Source organism: Lissotriton helveticus, chromosome 1_1, assembly GCF_964261635.1.
Source record: "Lissotriton helveticus chromosome 1_1, aLisHel1.1, whole genome shotgun sequence".
Taxonomy (NCBI): domain Eukaryota; kingdom Metazoa; phylum Chordata; class Amphibia; order Caudata; family Salamandridae; genus Lissotriton; species Lissotriton helveticus.
The window spans coordinates 1,515,257,158-1,515,282,081 of record NC_136057.1 but is presented as its reverse complement, the minus strand read 5'-3'; positions in this window follow the sequence as shown (position 1 = coordinate 1,515,282,081).

Genomic DNA, 24,924 nt, shown 5'->3' with positions numbered 1-24,924 from the left:
CCCTCCCCACTGTGCTATTTGTGCCGGAGTGAAATAGAGAGATAATAATGTTTTATAGTGCTGAGCTTGGAGAGAAGCGGAGCATAATACTGAGCGCCCTAGTTCTAATGAGTTCTGAAAATAGCCTGCCTCGATCTCCAACTTATTTGCCCACTTGTCTCCATGTTTTTCCAGGTTGTCCAGTTTATTTGCTGCCAGGGCTGCATAAAAACTATGAATTGAACGCTCCCCCCCTTTCAATGGCCGCCATAATGTTATTTTTAGCAAACACTGTAGCCCCTCCTTTCCTGTTGCTTAAAAAACTACACACCTGGAGATATCTGAAAAAACTCCTCCTGTTTAAATGAAATTTAGCCTCCAGACTTGAAATTTGCTGCAAGCCCCCATCCGGACCCAGCAGGTCCCCTATTTTCATGATCCCCTTACTTGCCATAGTTGCCTCAGCGATTATCAATGGGGGTAGGGTTCTACTGTTATACAGCCGAGTGTATCTATTAAACCTTCCCAAGCCAAATTTCCTTGCAAAGGCGGACCAAATATTATAAGCGGCCCGAATAGTCTTGAACCTTGTCCTTTTGAAATAGGAATAATCGGTACAGCTAAGAAAACAATTCTCCGTATCTGAGCCAAGAATAGTTGCATAAACTTCAGTAGAAGTTGATGTTATTCTAGGATCTATCCCCTCACCTCCCACCAAACCCTGCATGAACTGAAGTGCTGCTGCCCAATAATAGAGTCTAACGTCCGGGACCCCCACCCTCCTCTCGCCCTAGGTAAAGACATAAACCTATACGCCCTCCTAGTTTTCCTGTGCGCCCATATGAACCTAATCAAGAGTGCCTCCAATTTATTAAACCAAATAGCCTCAAATAACAGGGGGACTGCCCTAAAAAAATATAAAAACTTCGGCAGAATCAGCATTTTAATTACGTGTGTGCGTCCTACCAGAGAAAGATGGAGATTATTCATCCTCCCCAAATCCACACTAACCTTAGACATTAGGGGTGCCATGTTTCTTTCCACTATCATATTTAAATCTGCAGAGATCTCCACCCCCAGATAAACTGCAGTGCTGACTACCTGGGAATAATTACACACAGCGTAGGAGTTTTTAACTATTTGGGTCTTATTGCTATTAAGCCTATAACCTGAAATTTCACCAAACATTCCTGCCTCCAATTCTATCTCATTGGTGGCTAGGGCGGGGTTGGGGGTAACTATTGCCACATCGTCTGCGTATGCTAATATTTTAAGCTGCCTGCCATTTACGCTTACAGCTGGAATATTTGGGTTCCTTTCTAGTTTACGTTGTAAAGGATCCATATAAAGCGCGAACAGCAGAGGTGACAATGAGCAGCCATGTCTAGTCCCCCTCCTAATATACACCGATGTGGTAAGTCCTTTGTTAATCCTACTCCGGGCTGTCGGTTCCCTATATAATGCTTGTACTGTTCGAATATAGCCTTCCCCTAGGCCATACCATCTCATTACCTCCCAAAGGTAATCCCAAGAGACCCTATCAAACGCCTTTTCTGCTTCTAAAAATAGGGCAGCAATAGGGTCTCCTGCGACTTCGGCAGCCTCAAACAATGTAATAACCTGTCTGATATGCTGGGTGGTGCCCTTGCCTGGAATGAACCCATGCTGTGTGGTACTAACCATGCTTTCTATTACTCTAACCAGTCTTTTCGCTAAGATTTTCGAGTAGATCTTTGCATCAGAGTTTATTAATTTAATAGGCCTATAGGACCCAGGGACTGTAGAAGGCTTACCTTTTTTTAAAATAACTATTACTTCCGCCCCTCCCCATGACATTGGTATTGAGGGTCCCTTCTGCGCTTGTGTGACCGTATTTAATAAATCTATAATCAGCTCCTTCTGGAATATCTTGTAAAATTCCAATGGTATCTGGTCTGGGACTGCCGCTTTGGCTGAAGGGAGATCCGCTACTGCTGAGGTCACTTCCTCCAGATTGATTGGGGATTCTAATATTACTTTCTCGTTCTCTGGCAATTCCAGTGCTAAGGTGTGATTAAGATATTCCTCAATATCCGTAGATCCTCCACCCTCCACTATGCCATAAAGATCAGTATGAAAATCTCTAAACACCTCTCGGAGGCCCTCTGAGTCAGATATCCAATTCCCTGCCCATCCAAAATGCCCTTAATTTCTCCTGCTGCCGCTTGCTGCCTGGTGCGAATTGCCAGGATATGTCCAACCCTCTCCTTTTTAGCTAAATATTTGGCTGCAGTCTTGCTAGCGATATTCTCTTTTGCATCAGATTTTAGCGTCATCATTTTTAATATTTGCTGTTCTACCGGCATACCCTGTTGAATTAGTAGGTTGAGGTCTTCCTCTGCCTTAGTTAAAGCCCTCACTATTTCCTCCACTCTACACCACTCGGATTTCTGCTTATGTATTGAGTAACTAAGCGTCTCCCCTCTAACTCCAGCCTTAAACGCGTCCCAGACATTACCTGCTAATGTGCTCCCCCTATTAATCATCCAAAATTCCTTAATCCAATTATTCATGTAGCTGATATACCCACTATCTTTCAGGAGAGCTCTCTCAAATTTCCAAATATTTTGTTTAACAGCTGCGCCTATTAGGTTGATAGATAAAATCAGGGGGTTGTGGTCCGAAATAATTCGGGGGAGTTTCTCAATTTTGCATCTGGATATTAAAGAATTCGAAATCAAAAAATAATCTAGTCTTACAAGAATTCTGTGTGGGGCTGAAAAAAAAGTGCTACCATCCATCTGTGGATTAAGTTTGGCCCATAGATCTATCAATGCGTTATGTTGCGCCATAGCTGTTAATGCCTGAATTGATCTCTTCTTCCTTCCAGTGTATCCCCCCCTATTTGGATCTCAGTCCCTGAGAGGCTATTAATGTTAAAATCTCCACAGCATATGATTGGTTCAGGCCAACTGGCTAATTCAGTACCCAGATATTCAAATACATCTGGATCGTCCTCTGTGGAGCCATAGAGCGAAACCAGAGTACATTTCCAAGTATGGGCGAATTTTGTGAATTCGCCATTCGCGAATTTGCGTATTTACGGATTTGCAATCCGCAAAATTTGCGAACTTTTGCGAATTTGCGGATTTTTTTTTGTGTTCGCAAGGGTTTCTGCCAGTTCGCGAGGGTTTTTTACGAGTTCGCAAACGCGAACTTACTTGTCGGGTCGCAACGGTCGCGACCATGTTGTTTCTACGTCTGGTTCATCATTCACAGCACCCTCTGTTTCACCACTGGCACTTTCTGGTTCACCCATGCCACCTCTGGTTCATCACACCCTCTGGTTCATCACTGTAGATTATGGGGGGAAAAGCACACCTGCCCTGCCTCAACTGACATGAATTAATTTGGGGCTGTTTAATGTGTCACTGAATTTGAGCAGGCACCTGCTTCCTTAGCTGTAAGTGCTTCCTGATTAATGATGAGCTTGAACTTTTGCACCTGCTAAGTGCTTTCAGTTTTGCAAAATTCATTAGCACACCCGCCCTGCCTCAACTGACATGAATGAATTAGGGGCTGATTAATGTGTCACTGAATTTAACTTCCAGTCTGGCACCTGATTCCTTATCTGTAATTGCTTCTGTTGCAGTGTAATTTTTTTTAACAGGACCTTTGTGGCATACTTGTAGCTATTCTCTGAGCCTGCTGTGAGGGTCAGAGCAGGGTCATAGAATAGTTGCAAGTAGGCAACTGGACTCTGGAGGGGCCCCTCAGGAAGCACTGCAGGGAATGGTTACTAATGATGAGCTTGAACTTTTAGTAGTAGCTATTTTATCACTACTCTGTTTTCTCCTGCTCTGTGTGTTATTATATTGCAAATTTTTGTTTTTTATCAAGAGCAATAATGCTGCTGATTACATTGTAGGTAAATTATATTTCAAAATCTTCTGTACATTTCAGGTGCACTGCTCTCCTTCTCAGTAGCGTTGCTACTATGCTTATTTGTTTTCGATTTTGTGTTCATTTCATTGGCCTGAGAAATTATGTATGAGTGTAGTTTACAGAACTGCCTAATGCTAGACACTAAGGGGCAGATTTGCAATTACCGGCGCATCCCTGCAAAGTAGCAGGGATGCGCCAGTAATTGTGCGCCACGCCACCACCACCCATGGTGCGCCATATTTACAATGCGGCGCACCATGGGCCCAAAACATCACCGAAGCGTTACGCATATATGCCGTAAAGGCGATGCATTGCTGGAGTTGCGTCGCAACGATGGCGCAGCTCCAGCAATGTTCTGGGGTTCCCTATCTCCCCAATGCTGCGTCAAGCCGTACGTCTGCTTCAAGCAAGCGCAGGGTTTGAGTGACGCATCATTGTCCTAAAAGTGACTGACTGAAATCTTGTAGATTTCCCTCAGCCACTTTTAGGATGCGTTCCTGCGCAGGAACGCCCTCCCTTGCGCCGGATCGCCCCCTGAGGGCGCAGGGCTTCACAACGTGATGCATCTCCCATATGCGTCACGTTCTTAGTATACCCCGCACCATGGCGCCTCTTTTGTTCTGCCGCTGCGTCACAAAAGTCACGCAACAACGGAGTTTAAGAGCCGCAAGGGTCTTGTAAATCTGCCCCTTCAGACTCAAGTCCAGTCCTTCCTTTGTACACCTGGCAATAAGAAGAAATAGTGGTGGTGGATTGATAGTTTGAGTATTTTAATAACTGGTTAATGTAGTAGGAAACTTTTTAGTGTTGTCACTGATCTGCAATCACGATGGAGTTTGTATGTCACTTCGCGTGCTGCGGACTGCTGCCTGCCAGTCCTAGGCGAACCTTTTTAGTACTTTGTTTAGTGAGTTACATAACTTTCCAAGTCAACGGTCCGCAAATCAAGCAATACTAATATCGTAGTAGACCACATGAGATAGGTCAATATATCCCGTGGAATAGTTGTCTATTTGCTATTTCGCCAAAATATTTTGTTATTGTTCTTTTGAAATGTTTGATTTGGTTGACATGTTTTTGGGTCTTTCTTTCTTTCATGTTGTACATCAGCTCCCCCCAGGGGCAAGAGGACAGAGGAGGAGGTGGTTGCTGCTGCTGCTTTAGAAGGCCAGGATCGGTCAGGCGAGGGCTCCTTTGCTGGCCCCGGTATGTTTTCATTTTAATATAGAGTACCTTTTTTTTCCTAGCGTTCCTCATTCGATTTTTTTGAATCGTCTTTGATCTTCTTGTAGACTGTATCTAAATTCTTATCCTGCCTCTACTATGACTCCCTGTGGTATTACTAGATTATTCCTATTAGTCTGTCTGTGTAGCTAACTAAGATTGCACAGTTGGCAAAAGGTGTCAAACGAAACTCCCATTCTAGTCATCAATAGCTCTATGAACTGAGTGCAGCCCTCTGGGATTGTCCATAATGTCTTTTCAAGTCTTCAAAATGTTTATGCTTTGACAATTCCCAACAATAAAATGCGAATGACCACCAAGAAAGAATAAGATACTACTTTACTTTTGGTTTGGATAGGAGGACAATCCATACTACTACTGTTGCAGGGACAAATCTGCACAAACAGAACTATGAACACTAAATAGTGCATTGTTTATCAATTATAATAGGCGCAGGTAGATTTTCCACATACCTCAGTGATAACAGACTTTGAAGAACCCCCAGTATCCTTACTGACTAGATAGTGTGGCAGAGTCATTTAGCTCCCGAATTCATCGATGATTGATCCCCAATGATGATTATCCAACACAGGACAAGAGTACGGAGTCAGAGTCCAGAAGTGTCAGAGGCACGGACTCATGCTTGCAAATTGCAAAACCTTTTTCTCAGTCACCCTTGGCCAAAAACCACAGAGTCTATTTAAGTTTTAAAGCTTTATTAAAAGTAAAAACATTTATTAAAAATCAAGTTTGTCATAAAACATAAACGGTTGATTAAAAATGGGAAAGTGCTTACTTAGTGATTTATTTCACATATTTATTGTGGGCGAGCCGAGACCTCACCTGGTTTGAACTTTAATTTTTCTTTTTGGTTCCGAATCGTTGGTCACTGCGTCCTAGTGATGATGATCTGCTCTTGCTCTTGTTCTTAGAAGTGAAGCTTCTGTCTGTTATGAGAAAAATGGTGCATGTTAAAAAAGCAAGCATTCATCAGTTGTGCCAAAAAGTGCAGCAAGACAACACCCTTCCCTGGAAAAAGGGACATTTTTACTTTAAAGTAGACAGTCACAAATTATTAGATTGGTTTCTGTATTCACATTTCTTCATTCCTAGACAAAATACTAGTGAGTGGTGTATGTCTATGACATCTAACATTCTTAAATGCACTTTGTAGGTGGAACATCTGGTGCCTGGGCCAGCGCAGAGGTGGAGGAGGACACTTCTGGGGAGGAGGCGGTGCAAGTGCCGGAGGAAACTGCTGTGAGGGTTGCCACGGTATTGGCGGGCAGTGGTAAGCTCTTATATTCCTTACTTATTGAGATTGCAGACTGCAGAGTGTGCTCTCTGCACGGGTGTAGTATATATGTTGTACAGTTAAGTTACTATATTGTTAAGAAGACTTTCAAATTTAGAACAAAGTTTTTATCAACCAGGTAGTAGCCTCCTCTAACTGTACTTCAACTCAGCGGTGAATTTTTTTTCGAGAATCCAAATCAGATCTGAGATGAACTTGATGGATGGGATGAACGAAAAGCGAAAGAAGGGTGTAAGTAAGTGTGGAAGGACGAGCAAGTTAAAAGTAATGATGACTGACAAAGAAGAATGATACGTGTTTGATTGGTGCCCGAGGTGGCTGGGAAGGGATATGATGCATGGCTGGGTGAAGGATGAAGCAAGGATGGGTGGAAGGAGAACAGCCTTAGTGGGTGAAACAGAAACTGTATGTGTGTGCAATATATCCTTTGGTTGAAATTCAAATGCAAGTCAAGCACGGATGTATGGCTTGTGGTTTCCCAAATAAAATGAAAAGGTTGTTTTCCCGTGAGAAAACGTAAGGTTTGTCCAGATGAGAGACATGAAGAAGAATGATTGACATATAGTTTGAATGGATGGATGCCTGGATCATGGTACTATCTGACTCTTAGATAGCATATGTGTATCTAGAGGGAGTAGACGGTCACTGGATGAACTAAGTGTTACTTTGAAGAGCATGTAACACCGCACCAGCACGTCCGTTTCAGTGTAGGAAAGGCAAGGAAAAGAAGTTTCAATTTTGTCCGAATACTACCATGAATAGTAGCAGTAGTTAATATTGCAAGCACAGCATATATCCGGCTATTACGATGGCCACTCACTACCTCTGTTAATAAGTTTAGTAGAACTTGGTCATTCATGTGTGGATGTATCACTGTTCACTCAATAAAAAGCAAAGCACCTAAAGTCATCCCATATGTAAGCAAATACATACCATGTGCAGTGATAGATAATCAGATTATTTATCTTCTTCATTTTCCTTTTCTAGTATTCATTGGCACTGTAGGGTGAAAGTTAAATGAATTAAGCAGTAGCCCTTGTAACAGAGTATTCTCAGTTCCACCCGTAATAGAAAAGTAAGAGCATCCCCATCTGCATGTACTGGACCAGTACTAGTAACGCAAGTCTGTCTCACTCATCATGGGGGGCGTCTGTTTTTCTCGGGTGCAAGTTGACTGCGCTGGCATTATACTGGCTTGCAGAAGTTAACGTACCAATTTTGCTAAACAAGAGAGAAGAAGAAGAATAAGACTGGTGTACTGTCATAGTCGACTCTAATGGAGTGAGTCCATAGTGCTCGTAGAATTGATTCCTTTAACTCCCACTAATGTTAGAGTAAGGATGAAGAAGTGGGAGGTTAGATAGATACTGGCCATAATAGTAATGTACTGCGCTTGCAAGTTGCTAGTTCTACTGTGACACAACTTTCTGCTGAATCATTTTGTGTTAATCTTAAAGAGCGTTGGTTATAGACTATGTCTTTCTTTCTTCATATAGATGCTCCTTCCAAACCAACATGGAAGGAGCTGGCTAAAAGGGCCCGGCAACGGAGGCTGGAGGTGGCTGTCGCCGAATATCAGCGGCTGGTGGCCCAGGAGGAGGGGGACACGCAGTCAACCACAACATCGACCGGTACAGCTGCATCCTCCTCCGCGCTCCCTGGGTCAGCCAGTCAGCGCAGGTCTCCAGCAGTATGAAGCCGGGGTACCGCAGCCACCCGCCACCGCCGAGCAGCAAAAAAATCAGCTGCCCCCCACAGCAGTACCAAAAAAAGGTTGCACCGCCTTTCACTGAGGGTGTCCTACCTCGAGCAGGAGCTGCTCAACACCAAAACCCTGCTCGAGACCCTCCGCAAGGAGCATGCCGACCTGGCCCGAAAAGTCAACAGCAGCCAGCAGCAGGAGGAGACTGTCCCTTCCCCCTTTTTTAAAGACTTCTGGGGGGTGGGAACTGGGAGTTGGGTTTTCTACTTTTTTGGACTTAGTTTTCACAGACATTCATTGGGGTTCGGGAGGGGGGTGGGTTGGGTCTTGCGGGAGATTATTTATGTTAGGGATATAAATATACTTTAAACTCTATCTTAGCATATGTGTTTTTTACTGCTTTTGAGGCTGGTGGGTGGGGGTTTAACAGTAAGTTTGTTTTCCTGAAACTTAAGTGACATCTTGTTTCAAGTTGTGTAAGTATTTGCCCAAATGTTTTCAAAACTAAGTGCCTCTCACAGAGTAAGTGAATTCAATAGTCCTAGGACAGTCAGTCTCTTGTCTCTCCTAATACTCCATTATAGTACCTCCCCCAAACGCTTATCTTACCTGTAATTTGTGTTTGGAAATAGGGCTAGGCACAGGGCTGGCTGCACGGGAAATGGCGATTAAGGTTGGCAATCCTCGCTGATGAATTGTCATCATTGCGGTGGTACTAGTGGTGTTACACAGTGGCAGTTGCAGCATCTGAAAAAAAAAGAAAATGAAACCTTGTTTGTCCTTACCGTAGCATTAGAACGGTACGATAGAGAATATAGCAGGTGACAGTACACTAGAACAGTGCCACAATGTAGCTTAACAAATGGTAAAGTATTCAAAGTATAACTACTACTTGCGTTGAATTTCTTTGACATTGGCTACTACTACAAGAAATAGTACTGAAGGTGAAGGACACAGCAGCGTAATCATTTGCCACGCCTAGGAGGAGGTGTTCTTGATGAGCAATCAAGTTGATGGCGCACATGAAAATCTGCTTTCATTTGCCAATAGTCATGGGTCTGTGTCAAGATGAGTAAGAATATATCCTCGGATTTCTTCACCAGCCTGTTGCTATGACCTTATCCTCCCCAGCAAGTGTGTGGAATTATTGCTGTCATTTAGTCACACATCAATCAAAACCACACAGCCCGGGGGAAGAGGGTTAGGGTTTGGAAAATGGATGAGAATGGGGGTTTTTGGGAAAGTTTTGTTGAGAGAAGAAAAAAAAAGCACAGCATGGACAAACAATAATTGAAGATAAACAAATCTTTGGGTACAAAGCTATCCATAAATCTTTTAAGTGACATAAAGGAAGTGCATGCACTACTGCATGCATGGTTACTGAAAAGTAAGTAGTACTTTAGACAACCGTGAATGAAAGAATGCGACAGTACAGGGCTGCAGTAATTATGCGTTTTCACTTGCCTATCTCTGCACTCAGAGTAACACTTCGTACATTAAATTAGGTTTGAAAAATAGCAGAAGTAAAACCTATACAATGGCTGTAGGGATGAATTTAGAAGTAGAGATCAAAGAAATGCAGAGTCACACTCATAGAAGTTCACAGCAATAACATTACTTAAAAGATAATTAGAAAAGAACGGATACTGTATCTGTGTGTTGTTGTAGTTGTCCTGTTGAATTTGGGAAGTTGCATGCATCCAACCATTCCTCTTATTAGCGGGACTCCTCCATTCCATCTGACGCTCCGTCCATCAATGTTGGTGACCAGAAGACACCCTGTCCACTGCCTGCCTGGCAGATGCTGAATTGCGGCTCGCTAATGTGAAGCCTGACTTCATCCTTTTTTTCCCATTGCACAGGCTGAAACCCGGCCTGTAATTATTTATGGAAATACAGGAAGTTATATTGGAACACCACTGACAAATAAATATAAGGTATGTACTCTGTGTAGTGCAAAAAGTCACACTTTGAGTTTCCTAATAGACAGTACAATATTTTTGAAAGTGCGTACTCTGTCTGAGTCTCCTTTTAAAGGATAAATAAGAATGGGCGAATTAATTTAGCGGATCTTCCCCTCAAGCTAGATGTACTGTAAACTGTGTTTTAGAACAAAATTAGACCTTCCCAGCAGTGCTCCCAGACCCTTACTAAACCCACTCGCAAAAATGTAGAAGACCCCCAATCAGATCTCAAAAACGTGCGATACTGCTACCTGTCAGAGGCCTAGTAGAAAATGGTGACCAAACGTACTTTGAAAGTAAAGTAGGCCCATTATTATTAGGGCACCACCTTTATCGGCTCGTTAAAATGTAAGTTCTTTTTTATTCGCTAGTTGTTGTAGCATTCTTCTTTGGTGACATTAGATCTTTTCTGTGGATTGAAGTTAAGAGCATGTAAATCTTGAAGGACCAATGCTTTAAATAAGTCTATGGTTTTATGCGAAGTCGGTGCACTGTATTTCATTTTTGGTTTAAATTCGGTGTATTCATGAGGTTCCTCTGGTGTACTTTCTTGGATAACGTTTTCAAAGAAATGCCTTAGCTTGATAGTGCGCATAAACCTAAAGAATGCTATTTCTGTTTCTGGTAGATTGGTGTTCTATGTTGACACAAATGAAGTTCCTTTGTTCAAGACGAGTGTTTGTTTCTTGGTTAAAGAGGTAGAAGAAATGTTGATCACTATGTCCTGTGACTTCGTAGGTTTGGTTTTCCCTTTTCCTTTACCTTTGGTTTGTTCTCTCCTGGATTTTGTACGTTTTCACTGGGTTTTTGAACTGTCTGGTCTGGAGGTTGTGTTGGTTGCTGACCCTTGGATAAAAAAGATTCAGCAGCGGTGGCAGAACGTTGCTGAGTTGTTTCAATACTGTCTTGTTGGCTAGTAGATGGTACTCCAGGATCTTCTGTTTGTAAGGGTGGTCTTGTCAATAACAGCTCACGATCAGATACTACACTTTCTTCAGAGGACGTATATTGTTTCTTGGGGGGCCGACATTGAGAGTACATTTCTGCCCACGTGTAAACTTCATTTAGACGGTAATCTATCATATCACGTTTGAATTTCCTAAGTTTCCTTTCTTGTAGATCATTACTGTAACTGTCTAGTTTATTGTTGAATTGTTCCATGCTCAATAAATGTTCTTTGGACCTAATTCTTCTAATCGTAGAAGAGCTGTCTAAATCCATCAAAGAACTTGAGGAAGACATCTTTAACACGCAAAGGGATCTATCTGCAAGGATGGATGCCGAAGAATGGTCAAACAATTTGGAACAAATCAACAATAAACTAGACAGTAACGGTAATGGCCAATAACCAACAATCGTCGTTATTGATTTTTCTATGTTAACTAAGTTGATATTACAGCTTTTGTACATCATGAATAATGGTTTTATGTATGATGAAAGTGATGAAGTAATGACTTGATGTAACACAGCTAAAATGTGTAACATATGCAAGAACAATAATTATCAATGAATATTGGATTAATAACATCTTTGAGAAACTAATGATTATTTGCACTTGTGTTTCTTTACATTCAAGGAGTTTAATCTTTTTTGTAAAAATGTGTGCAATCAGTTTGAATAAGATGCACCCCAGTTGTGCTCTCAGTTCGGTCTAGACAGTGTGTCTTGTACCTCCATTTTTCATTTTACACATCTCTGTGTGCCTACAACCTACTGCCCTGGCATAGATCAGTCACCCTTCTAGCTGGGTGCACTAAACTAGTCATGAGGGTACAGCTGCATGAGCCATGTACCTCTAAAGTGTCTAAGTCCATTCTTAGACATTGTAAGTGCAGTGCTGCCACTGATTCATTAAATCCCACACTGGCATCAGTGTGTGTTTAATGTGCTGAGAAATTTGATACCAAACTTCTCAGATTTCAGTGTAGCCATTATGGTGCTGTGGAGTTCGTAATGACAAACTCTCAGCACCATATACTCTTAATGGCAGAACAGCACTTACAATGTCTAAGAATGGACTTAGACACTGTAGTGGTACAGGGCTTATGCAACTGCACCCTTACCACTGGTAAGGGTACAGGTGCAAAGTACTTATCACTTACTTGTGCCAGGCTTGCTTGGTTCTGGAAAATAAAATAACTAAACAAATATTTTTATACAAAAACAATTGAGTTGAAGTTCAGACTTTGAGTGTGTCCTCTCATACTGCCTTACTGCTCGACCACACTACCACAAATAGAGAGTGAGGTGCGATCTAACTTTACCTCTGCCTACCTTTGGGGATCCACCAGACTCTGTGTACACTATACCTCACTTTGGTATAGTATATACAGAGCCAGCTTTCTACAATATCCCAGGGCTTAAGTACATTAAAACGAGTTTTGAAAGACTTGGTGTCCTAAATCTTTTTCTTAACCTGAATAGTCTGTTGAGCATTCTCCTAACTCTGACTAAAGCAGATTTTAATTAAAAAGCATGAATGACATGGACACAGACCAGAGCAGGACTGCTAGGAAACATACTTGGGGTCTTACCTGCACTCCCCACACTTTATTTACATATTATTATAAATGAGAGACACAAGTTTCTTCTGACATGGTTTTCTCACCAAACCACACATTTTCAGTTAGCTTTCCCTGTTAAAGATAGTTGGTTTCCATCTCTTCCTTGCTGTCACTGCAAATTCCCAGCCTTTACTTATGTACACTGTCTGAGAAACAATACCGTAATACATGCTGTTTTAAATTACATGTTAAGTGCCATAAAGGTATGATCCTATTATTGAATGACTCTTTTATGGTGTAGATGTCTTTGAATACATGTTTTTAGTATATTTAACAAGTGTTTCCCTCAATGCTATGCATGTTAATGCTGTATATGGTTTTCTTTTATTTGCTATGACTTTTATGGCTCAGTTGAGCACAGTAAAGTATTTTGACTGACTAACTGAAATGAACAATGTGAAAGCAGGAAACCTGGATTCAATCCTGGCTTCCCAGCTTGACCAAATTGTGTGATCCGAGGCAAATCTCTCTCTTGTGTTTAAACAGCTGTAATGTTGCACCATGTATCATATAAATCTGGTCCAAATATAGGATGCACTTGACACTTGACTTCTAAGTGACTTCTCCCTGCCAGCTGCACTCTAACCTCATGCACCAAGAATTAAAGACAAAACATTAACTTTTGATGTGAAATAGGAGAAATAAAGAGATGTACATTTAGTGGCTGGTTGCACAAAGTGAAAGCAGAAAATCTGTGATTCTGCCCATTACCTCTGTACACCAGGTGGGGGCCACAGGGATGATTGAGGTCTGTCACCCTGGTGTATTGCTGTATTGAGAAGAGGACTGTTGCCCAGTAAGATTCTGTGACCTGAAGGGGCTGTTTCCTTGTGTGCCCTGTTACAAACCATGTATGCCTGAAGGGGCTGTGGTGCAGTGAGAGGGCCATTGCCCTGGAGCAGTGTGCAGCCATAAAGGAAAAGTAAACACTACCCGAAGAAGAAGAGCAACGATTCAACTACCCTCTACTCTAGCGAGAGCTAGAAAGACTGAATACTGATTCGACAGGCCTTAAGGACAACTTGCTCTGACTGACATACTATGGTTCAGAGGCACGTTGACTTTTTAAAGCCATCATGGAACTTCGAAGATTTGTACTCAGTGGGGCCTTACTGGAATGTAGCCTCATGTAAATGGGGAATAACCGCGATCCCTTGACAGGTAAGTGGGACTCGAAAGCCGTTCCAGGGAATGCTAGTGTGCCTATCGTAAGGAAGACTGTGTATAATATTTGTACACAAAATACATGGGTGAATGTACTGGAACGCCCATGCACCACCCATGTAATACCTACCTGACGCATGGTAATTTAAGCAAGCACAATGTGCTGCCTTGCGTTAGTCTTTTTTCTTTTTTTTGTACATAGCCATGCAGAAAACTATCATATTAGCCTATTTTCTCTTGGTATGTGTGCTGGAGAATGCAGCATACATGCAAAGAGGAATTAACGAGGAGAAATAAAGATACTTCTCCATGTTACACCAACTTCAGGTAGACTCACCAGTTTGGTGCAAACCTATGGTTTTTTTTTCCCGTTTTTTTTAATTACATTTTTATTGAGAAAAAACAAATCAAAATGACACTCCATCATGACATCATATGCAATATACATTTATAGGAAACAATAATCAAAATAAATAAAGAAAAGAATGACGACTGAAATCAAGCATATTTTTGTCACTTCCCATCCACCTGCCACATACATCAACCTACACCCTGACACGGCAACCCCCAAATATTTGTGGCATCAGTGGGAACAACAGCCTTGTATCCTTAATCAAAATAATAATAATATACTCAAAGAATCAATCTGCAAAAATAAATAAAAATAAATAAAAGAGGCAATCCTTGAAAATTCCGCATTCGTGTATCAATTACCGGCCCCCCTTCCGGTCCGATCAGCCAAGAGCAAATGCACCTCCCCGTGATGGCTCTATAACTGTATGTGCCCCCCTCCCCCCAGCATTTATACATGGAAAGCATCACACCGATTTACTGATTAGATACAATCTCAATGGCTCCCAGATGTCCCTCGGCCACGACTTGACCGGCAGCTCCTCCACATATGTGTTAATGTTGTCTCTACAATACACTAAATCTGACAACCAAACTTTAAGTGTAGTTTTAGATCTGCCACCCTATGTGATAGCCACCCTACGAGCCGCAAGCAACAACGCTAATCTGACGAATGTGCCAACTGCTCCACGAACATGTGGGACACAGCAAAGCAGACATACCAACGGAGTACACTGCACGTCCAACGCAACCATCACCCGTATACTGCTCACCACAGTAGTCCAGAACTCACCCACCTTCCGACAGCCCCACGCCAAGTGCATGAAATCCGCTCCATCCTGCCCACATCTAATACAACAGGCATTCTCACGCAACCCATATCTAAAGAGTCGCGCTGCGGTATGATAAGCTTGATGGATGTATTTAAAGTGAATGATCCGAAGGTTACCATTCATAGTAAGAGTCCCTGTCATAGCACAAATATGCATCCAGTTCTCCTCTGTAATGGGAGTTGGCAAACATTCATTCCACCTTTCCCAGCTTTTATAGGGCACCTCAACAGTTTCATCCTTAATCATCTTATACAGTTGGGACACCAATTTTTTATTAGTGGGAGTGAAAATCACAAATTGCAAGGACATCAGCTCGGGTGGCTCCTGCGGGCACTTGGGATAATGCGTCCGGGCTGCGTGCCGCAGTCGATGCAGTGCAAAACGAAAAATAAGTGACTGGTTGCTAATATAATGCAGCGCCTGAGGTTCAATGAGCAATCCCTGCGGATATATATCATGCATATGCACAATTCCGGCTTCCATTAGTAATGTCATAGAGGGGGCCCCTTGCGTAACCGACAAAGCGGCATGTTGTTCTAAGTGCATAAGTGGTGCATAGAGCGGCAACTTCTGCGCTAGGCGCCCTATAATGCCCCAGGCCGCAATTGTGGTGTCAACCACGTTGATTTCCAATTTTGGAGTGCCCGTGCACTATGAGTGATAATACTATGAAGCGGGATCGGAGCGGCATCACCCTCCTCAACTGCAACATGTGGAGTAAAAGCGTGCGGTCTGTACCAATAATAAGCATACTGGGCCTGCGCGCTCAAATAGTACGCTTAAAAGTCTGGAGCCGCGTTGCCTCCCCTCTCATATCCCTTCGTAAGAATCGACCACTGCACTCTCGCTGCCTTTCCCCCCCACACCGACCGGGTCAGCAAACTTGGAAGGTTCTTGAAAAAAGCCTTGGTGAGGGCTACGGGAATATTCACGAAGAGATATAGGAACCTCAGCAGCACTATCATCTTGACTAACGCAATTCGGTCTGCTAATGAGAGTGGCAGCGTAATCCAAACGCCACCCATTCTTCCGAATTTCGAGCATGCCTTGCCATAATTCTCACAAACTACAACTACCGGATTGGGATGTATCGAGACTCCCAGATACCTAATTGAATCAGTTGCCCACACCAGTAGGAACTCCAAGTTAGGTTTAGTAGTGCACTCTGTCAACGGGATGACATACGACTTTTCCCAATTTATGTGGAGTCCTGATGTATAACCAAATCGGACATATTCCCCAAGCAATTGCGTTAAAAATGTTGTCAGCTCTCGTACATAAAGAACCATGTCGTCTGCATATAGCGATATTGCCACCGGTCTGTGATTAAAATTAAGTGCAGTTTCCCTGTGCCTCTGACGTATCGCACAAGCCATCGGCTCCAGAACTATCGCAAACAACAGCGGCGACAGTGGACAGCCCTGCCGGGTGCCCCTCTCAATGCAAAACGGCTTGGACGTCAGCCCACCCACCCGCACCCTCGCAGTCGGTGCCGTGTACTGCACTTTAATCCACTGCACAAAAAGCGGGGGAAGCCCATGCGCCACAGCACCCGGTAGAGATAGGGCCACTCCACTGAATCGAACGCCTTAGCCGTATTTAGCAGCACCGCTGCCGCCTCCAAGCTAGGGTCTAATACATGAAACATTGAGAAAATCGTGCGCAGATTGTCAGAGGTGGATCTTTCTGGGATAAAACCTGCCTGATCAGGCAGTACTAGCCCCTGTAACAACGGTTGTAGCTTGGTCACCAATATCTTCGCCATTATCTTGGCGTAAATATTAATAAGAGACAGCGGACGATAGGACTTGCAGCTCTCCGGTGGCTTATCTTTTTTAAGGAGCGTAATGACCAAAGCCTCTCTCAGGGACAAAGGGAGTTCTCCGCTCTCATATGTCTCAGCGTACATTTCCAGAAGGTACGGGGCAAGCAGGTCAGCATACTTCTTATATAATTTAACCGTGAGCCCATCCGGGCCAGGCGCCTTTCCATTGGACAACGCCGCTTTCGCCATCTTAACATCTTGCTCATCTATGGGTAAGCATAAGTATTTCCTCTGCACGTCAGAGAGCCAGGAACAGGCGATATTATCTAGATATGTCTCAAATTCCTGTTCTGCTGCAGCGCTGCACAATTTATAAAGCTCTGCGTAGAAGCTATGGAACTGTTCCACAATATCCTCTGGTCTGTAGTGTTCGCCCCCCAAATCATCAACTATCCTGTGAAACCGAGGCTGACCTGGCCTCTCCCTGATTTTGAGCGCTAGTGTGCGTCCCGGTCTTCCCACCTCACCTTAGCGTCTTGCCGCTAAGTCCTCATAATCCCTGATTAGTTCCTGTATGCGAGCTAGTGTTTTCGCTTCTGGCGCGATCAAGTACTCTCTTTCCAACGTATGCAAGCGACGTTCGGTATGTTGGAGTTCTGTACGAATGTCCTTTAGGATGCCTGCCACCATTCCTATGCATACTCTCCTGATTGTGACCTTAAAGGCCTCCCACAGTGTAGAAGACTCTTTCACTGTACCTTTGTTTAACGCAAAATTCTGCACTATAGCCTCTCTCACAGTTGACTCATATATGGGAACAAGAAGCGCTTCAGAGCGCAATCTCCACATGAAGGGTCGCCTTACTGCCCCCGGGACCGCCACCCCCAGCACCACGGACTGTGGTCCGATAATGTCTGAGCCATAGGTGGCACCTCTACAACCCAGTCTATCACCTCTCTCCCAATCAGCCAAAAGTCCAATCGCGACCAGCTTCCATATACAGGAATAGCATGCGTACCCTCTCTCACCTCCGGGTGCCTTTCTCTCCAGACGTCATATAGCCCAAATTCCTCCATGGCTCTCACTATGCCCTTGGCCACCTTGGGGGTCTGGTGCGAGATGGGGCTGGATTTGTCTAGCGTCACATTCAAATAGGTATTAAGATCCCCCCCATGTTGAAGGAGAGGTCGGCCACTCGCGCAGCTTTCCACAGATACGGTCCACACAAGCCGGATCATCCGAAATCGGTCCATACATATTAAAAATAGATATCAGCGCACCATGCAGCTTACCACACACCATCGCACATCTCCCATCCTCATCCGTGTAAGTATATAACGGCGTAAACTCCACTCCTTTTTTAACCAACATCAGCACGCCTCTTGCATAAGATGAGTATGATGCGGCCAAGCAGAATCCCGCCCACCTACGTGCCACCTCCCGCTCAGTATAGTTGGTCAGGTGCCTTTCCTGCACGAGAGCGATGTGGATTTGGTGTCTATTCAGGTAGAGAAGTGGAGAAGCGTGGCTCAGTGGTTAGAGGCAGCAGACCCGGAAGCTGAGATCGGCCGTGGACCAGGGTTCGATTCCCCGCCTCGGCGGGTCTCGGGCTCAAAAAATTCCACGGACTCGACAATTCTCGCTCCGGTGCCTACTCAACTCACGGGGTCACACTCTGCGACTCTGGGCAATAGCTTGCTTAATCTCCACTACGGCCCCTCGCGGCGGGATGCCTGGCTTTCACCTTGTGGATACCCTGCCGGGGTATCTCACAGGGGAATACCAGGACGGGTTCCCTAAGCAAGCGCTTAGATACCGGGTCGGTGATTTGCGCTATATAAATACATGTACATGTACAGGTATTCCACCACCTGCTGCATTTTTGGGGGAGAATTGAGGCCATGAACATTCCAAGTTAACAACCTAGAGCTACCTGCCATCTAGAAGTATAAAGCTCGAGATCAACCGCCATCTATCCAGAGCTTGAGGGGCGTCAAGCAGAATAGCACCTGACAGCAGCACCATCTTGTACCAACAATTAAGATTCATGGATTGCCTGTAAAAAAAAAAAACACAAAATAACCAACAACAACCCACTCCCCTCCATCCCTCCCCGCCACCCACACCAACCTCCCAAGCAGGTCTGGAACATACACCCCCCCATCCCCAACTCCTTGCTCCTAGTCACCCCAGATACCATATGGGGAACACCCACATCAGGGAGATTCTCGGCACCTGAACTTGCACCAAGATGCGGTTGCCAGAATCACTATTCACCCCCCTGCTTGTCACCTGTACAAATACCACCAACAGTAATACAGAACTCCCCCCAATAATCAATAACGCCTTAATGGAAAAACTAACAGATCAGTGTCCCCCCCACTGCCCCTCTTAAATACTAGCCCACCAATGTCCATGTCGAACCAGCCCGTGTCATCCAAGCAGCTCCGTAGTTCATCAGTGCAACCCCCTTGGTTTCATTCTGTGTCTTCCAGTCCTGATTCCAACATTGACAGTTCAGCTGACTGCTGCTTAGGTTTCGCCTTAGTGATGTGTTTCGTGAACTTCAGTGCCGAAACATATCACTTTGTCACGGACGGACTTTCGCGTCCGTGAAGAAGTGCGATTGTTCCTCATGGGTGATCTTTAATTTGCCGGATACAGCATAGCATAGGGCACAACCGATTCTCTCAGTAGCCTTTTCACTGGTACAAACTCTCTTCGCGCCGATTGCACCGCTGGTGTATAATCTACACCACATTCTGCCTTCTGATGTGCTGCCTCTGATGGACATGTTCAGTGCTATGGACTGTTGATGCACTTGGCCCCTCTCACGTTCTGCCTCTGATGGACATGTTCAGTGCTATGGACTGTTGATGCACTTGGCCCCTCTCACGTGCTGCCTCTGATGTACCTGCTCTGTTGGGCACAATGCCCTGTTGCTGTTCTGATACTGCATTCTGCCCTCTGATGTGCTGCCTCTAATGGACATGTTCAGTGCTATGGACTGTTGATGCACTTGGCCCCTCTCACGTTCTGCCTCTGATGGACATGTTCAGTGCTATGGACTGTTGATGCACTTGGCCCCTCTCACGTTCTGTTTCTGATGGACATGTTCAGTGCTATGGACTGTTGATGCACTTGGCCCCTCTCACGTGCTGCCTCTGATGTACCTGCTCTGTTGGGCACAATGCCCTGTTGCTGTTCTGATACTGCATTCTGCCCTCTGATGTGCTGCCTCTAATGGACATGTTCAGTGCTATGGACTGTTGATGCACTTGGCCCCTCTCACGTTCTGCCTCTGATGGACAATTTCAGTGCTATGGACTGTTGATGCACTTGGCCCCTCTCACGTTCTGCCTCTGATGGACATGTTCAGTGCTATGGACTGTTGATGCACTTGGCCCCTCTCACGTGCTGCCTCTGATGTACCTGCTCTGTTGGGCACAATGCCCTGTTGCTGTTCTGATACCGCATTCTGCCCTCTGATGTGCTGCCTCTGATGTACCTGCTCTGTACTCCACAATGCCCTGTTGATGTTGTGATACTGCATTCTGCCCTCTCACGTGCTGCCTCTGATGTACCTGCTCTGTACTCCACAATGCCCTGTTGCTGTTCTGATACAGCATTCTGCCCTGTGATGTGCTGACTGTGATGTTCATGCTCTGGTGCCCACTTTGCCCATGCTCACGCATACACTGTGATTATACCCCTATTATGTGCAATAAAGGTAGTCTATCATGTCTCGTGGTTTGTCGTTGTCATTCATGTTTGCGTACTACAAATGTGTATTTCTATTTGCTTCTCATCAGTGGTTTCGGTAACATGACACTCCCCCTCCCTACGTCACGACCCTTGCAGGTATTCCCCTCCATGCAGCCAATGGTGTGTGCCTTACCTGCGCCGGCGTCGATGGTATGCCAAGACTAGGACGTGGTGGATCGCGAAGAGCATCGGGAAAGCGTGTAGCGCTGGGTCCATGGTGGCGAGCAGCTTGTGGTGGGTCTCTCTGCTATGTATGTTTTCTTCGCTGTGGGGAATCCGCCGTGTTCAGACAGGTTGTTTTTCCGCTGCGGTTTTATGTGTATTTTCCGCCATCTTGATTTGGGGGACGGTCTTAGGCGTCAGTTCGTACGGCGGAGCCTCCGGATGTGTTACGTCCGCCGCGTGGTCGTGTGTAGTTGGCCGGCGGTGCGTGCTTTTCCGTCGTGGACGGAATTTTGACACGTTTTCCTATCCTGATTTGGCGGACGGAGTGTCCGCGGCAGGCGGACACGGAAAAGGCATTTTCCGCGTACTCCAGGGCCGCGTTTGCTCTTCCGTCCGCCATCCTAATGAGCCCCTTAGTTTTAAGCCCCTATTGGCCATAAACTCAGTGTATTTGGAAAGTGCTTTCTGAGCGCCTATCTTGGTTCGGGCAATTAGCACCGCATCGTCCGCATAGAGAAGGGAGACGACCTACTTGTTGTTGTACCTAGGCGAGTCTACTACAGCGGCCCCCAATACCTCCTCCAAAGCGTTCGTATATATGGAGGAAAGGAATGGGGCCAGGACGCAGCCCTGTCTGACTCCCCTCTCTACGCGGAAGTGTTTGGTGCATTCTCCTTTTAGGCCATGTCTCACCCTTGCTGTGGCTCCTGCATATAGTTGTCGGAGAAACTGCAGTATGGTGGGTTCAACCCTTATATCTTCTAGGATTCCCTGAGATCGACAAATATGGCGTATAGACACCCTGACTTTGCCTGCGTATATTTACCTTGAAGTAATACAAAATGAAAAACCTGCTTCACGGTGCCCATCCCCTCCCTAAAACCATATTGTATTGGACTCAAAATGTGGTTGTTATCTGCCCAGGTTTGTAGTTTGTTTAGCACCACCCTTCTCGCAATCTTCATTAATGAGTCCAGAAGTGATATAGGCCTATAACTGGCTGGATTCTTCCGGTCCCCTTTATTGTAGATGGGTATTATTACTGATTTGGACCAGGTTTTTATGAATCCGTTTATGCAACAGGCCCTTAAAACACGTGTTAGTAGTGGGGCCCAAAGATCGATAGTCAATTTGAATATATCGTTTGGAATCCCATGGGGACCCGGGGCTTTCTTTCCCTTGCTCTTCTTAATTGCCATTAACACTTCCTCATGCGTGAACTCAAGTAAAATTGGACGGTAATCCTGATCACATCCCTCCAGCTCGCTATTCTCTAAGGATCCCACAGAGTTGCCAACTTTATTGTATACCTTCGAGAAGAAATCGATCCAGGTGTTTTCGTCTATCACGATTTCTATTCTCGACAAATCCTTTTTAGAGAAAAAAGGGGCGTTCACTGCCTGCCAGAATAAATGCAAATCTCTACATTGAGCAGCCTCGTACAGGTTTTTCCAAGCCTGCTCTTTTATTTCTTTTTTATGCTGTTTCCTAGCTATATTATAATTCTTCCTGCATGCTCTAATTACATCATCATCCCTTAATGGTGTACTAAGTGCAATTTTAAGGAGGGAGTATGCTTAGGTGCACTGGTTGTCAAACCACCCATTGCTCTTGACCTGTCTCTTTTTGTTTGATATAGAGAGGGAATTTTAGATAACCGTGGTAACCTGCATGAAGGCACCTAAGGTCTCGGCATAAGGGGTTTCTTCATTTAAACATACAAGAATAGGTGTTAAAGCCTTAGATATAATATTTGCATTCGTTAATATTGGATCTTTTTTACCCCACCTGAGCGAAAAACCATTTTGGTAGGCCAAACCAATTTCTTGGGACCATGCCAAACACTCTATAGTGGAGCAATTAGTGGCTTCAGGTAATTTTAGGTGCAGGCTAAGAGGCAGATGGCCACTAAGACTGTTGGGACAAATCATACATTTTTCCACCCATTTTGAGTATCGGGTAGGAAGAATAATGAAATCAATCACAGTTTTGCATCCACGACCTATATAAGTAGGACTAAAATTTACATTTAGCATTTTGATACACTGCGCCCCCAGCATATTAGAAATGTAAACGCAGATCCCCCTTTCTTTCTCCCATGCCAAGACCGCACCGCTGGAATATGGAAGGTTTTATATCCATCCAAATGCTGTTCATTTATGAGCCAAGTTTCTTGGATGCACATTATGTCGACATTCTGTATAAAATCACCCCAAACGATATTAGAAACTTTGGTCTCCAGGCCACACACATTCCAAGAAACAATCCTAACAAGCCCGCGACTAGGTGGGAGATCGGCTAATAGGTCACAATCATCATCGTTAAAAGACTTTAGTGCATCCGCCTTAGAGGAGGTCTCCACGTGTTCTCCTGCCTTAATAGCCATGGAGTTCTCTACTCCAGACCTGTTTCGTTCGCTACAAGTGGTTACTAGGCTTACATATTGGTCCTCATTTCCGTCAGGTTCTAGACCCTGTTTATAGGTATTTTCTTTATTGTTTGCAGTGGCTACAATTTGTGACAAATTGTCCTCATTTTGGGGCTCTGATGCATCCCTATTTAAATACTGCATGTGGGATATATTCACTTTCTGGCCCAGGCTGCCCAGGTTATGGTATGTATAGTGAAGTCAATCCACATCCTCGAACTGCCTCAAGGAGTCAAATCTATTGTTTACTGCTACATTATAGATCAAATTGTTATCGCGGTAGCAATGTCCCATCAGGAGATTTTCCCTTCCTACCAAACGTGGATGGTAAAAGAAGCTCAATGCGAGGATTTTTATTCCATCCGTTCTTAAATCCCCTGACCCCGCACGTTTTAGAATTTCGTGGACCAGGACGGGAGAATTCAGGGTCAAGACAACACAGTCCCCTGTTCAGGTCTTTCTCTCACAATCCACCCATGAGACACGTCTCACCATTTTAAATGCCTCGAACATATCCTTTGCTAGGCCAGTCTTTGACCCCAAATAGTGAATGGACTTATTCAAGAGGGTAACCCAGGATTCTTTATCAGGATCATCTATCGACGGGACATTTGCCAAAACAATAGTGTAGGGGGCTGTGGCAGGTGGAAGGTTTAGGGTAATGAGTTCTTGGCGCACTGTTTGGATAGTTGGCTTTAGAGACCTTTCTTGTAAGTAAAACCCTCCCTTGATTATTTTTATCTGCGCCTCCTGCTCCCTCTTTTTCATCATATTTATTGTGCCTTAGTAGAGTACAGTCTCTAACAGTTTTTTCCAAGTTACTGGGGTCGCAAACTCCCTGTCTCTGCATGCAAGGATGCTGTCTCCGTATCAGGTCATCATCCTCTTTTGGTGACCTAGGTGCTAATCCGGTTAGTTTATTCAATTTATTCATAATAGAACCTTGCCCAGCTTCTAGCTTAGCGAGTCTTTTCTCTAGAGGGCCAATAAGTGTTTGAATAGTAGCGGCCAATTCTGTGAAAAGGGACTTAAGGTCAAGGGGGCGATTATTATTTTGGGCTTTAGTATTATTTTTTCCCTGGGTTACCCGTTTTCTTCCTCTGTTTGCCCCCATGTTAAGCTTACTTTGTAACATAGTTGCAACTGGTGCCTTATTGGTTATGTCGCGGGAGTCATGTGTATCACAAGTGGTAAAGTAATAGGTAAAGCTTGCTTAGTTTTTGTACACGTTCTCTTTGGTGGGGTAGTATGGGAACATCTTGATCATCAGATAAAATCTCGTCCCCCCCCTCTGAGAATTCAGCCATTATCTGGCTCCTTTGAAATACCACTATTATTCTGTATTCCCGGGGATTTTATCCCTTGGTTGCAAGTATTCTTACTCCGATCCCCTGTACTCAAAGCTTCCTTATCTTTAATTAGGGCATCTTCAACACTGGATATTTGTTTATCGATGGCCCCCACCGCACCCATCAGATAGTTCATAAGTGACATGTTCTTTAAGTTTATCTTCTCTGTCGGTGGTTGTACGATCGATTTATTTAGCTTTCTTTTGCCCATCACTAGTATAATAATCTATTCTCATGCACAAATAGGAACACTACATCAACAGTCAAAATATAAAACCAGAGAATAGTAAAGTCTTTAGCGATGTTGTAGTCCTTACTTGTTGATGTCCCAGAGTCCTAGAAGCAGGAAGCCAAGAGACGGGGCCCAGCCCAGCCTCTTCTGGGCTGTGAGGGGCGAAGACGAGCCCGCCCTTGGCCCGGGCGAGCCCGCAC